Below are 824 nucleotides of genomic sequence, written 5' to 3' on the forward strand. Positions count from 1 at the left end.
CTGATGCAACTACGTGTGCACGCGGTAGACTTGTCCTACGGAAAAAATGTAAACAACTGTTATTGTGAAACATTTAGTAAATTTCAAGATATTTTTTCCCATTTTTTTAATAAATAAAATAAACTGTATCAATTTTGTACTACGGAGATATTGTTGTGCTTATATTTTAGCTCGAATTTTAGTAATTATGGATCTCTTAAGGAACTTAACTTTTAATCAAATTATATATTTGAAAAATATGTAATTAAAGTACCCAAAGATTCAAGTCATCATATGTATTAAAAATAATTTAGGTAGGTACCAACAAAAAAGCAAAATTCAGTAATTTTTAAACGGCGTTTAAAAATAAACGCCCAAGTACAAAACAAACTACAACATATGCTCAAAATGTCCACCACCATTTTCGATGTACACACGACACCTTCGAATCCAAATTTCACGCACTCGCTGGAAAACACCTCAAGAAAATTAAATAGTGGTACGTAAAAAACATTCAGACACGGTCGAATCCAGATACCAACTGAATTGCGTATTGGTGGTTGCTGGACACCTTAGTACCTCGTTATTTTTTAAAGAAGATCAAAAAATTGATGAACATTGTATTTTATGGTATTCTATGCACGCAGTTATGTCAATATTCATTAATTAATCGAACTTACTAAAAATAATTTAGGTATTTACCAAAAAGCAAAATTCAGTAAGTTTTTAAACACACAAGTATAAAACAAGCTACAACATATGCTCAAAATGTCCACCACCATTTTCGATGCACGCACGACACCTTCGAATCCAATTTCGCTGGAAAACACACCTCCAGAAAAGGA

Source organism: Anoplophora glabripennis, unplaced genomic scaffold, assembly GCF_000390285.2.
Source record: "Anoplophora glabripennis isolate ALB-LARVAE unplaced genomic scaffold, Agla_2.0 scaffold2936, whole genome shotgun sequence".
Taxonomy (NCBI): domain Eukaryota; kingdom Metazoa; phylum Arthropoda; class Insecta; order Coleoptera; family Cerambycidae; genus Anoplophora; species Anoplophora glabripennis.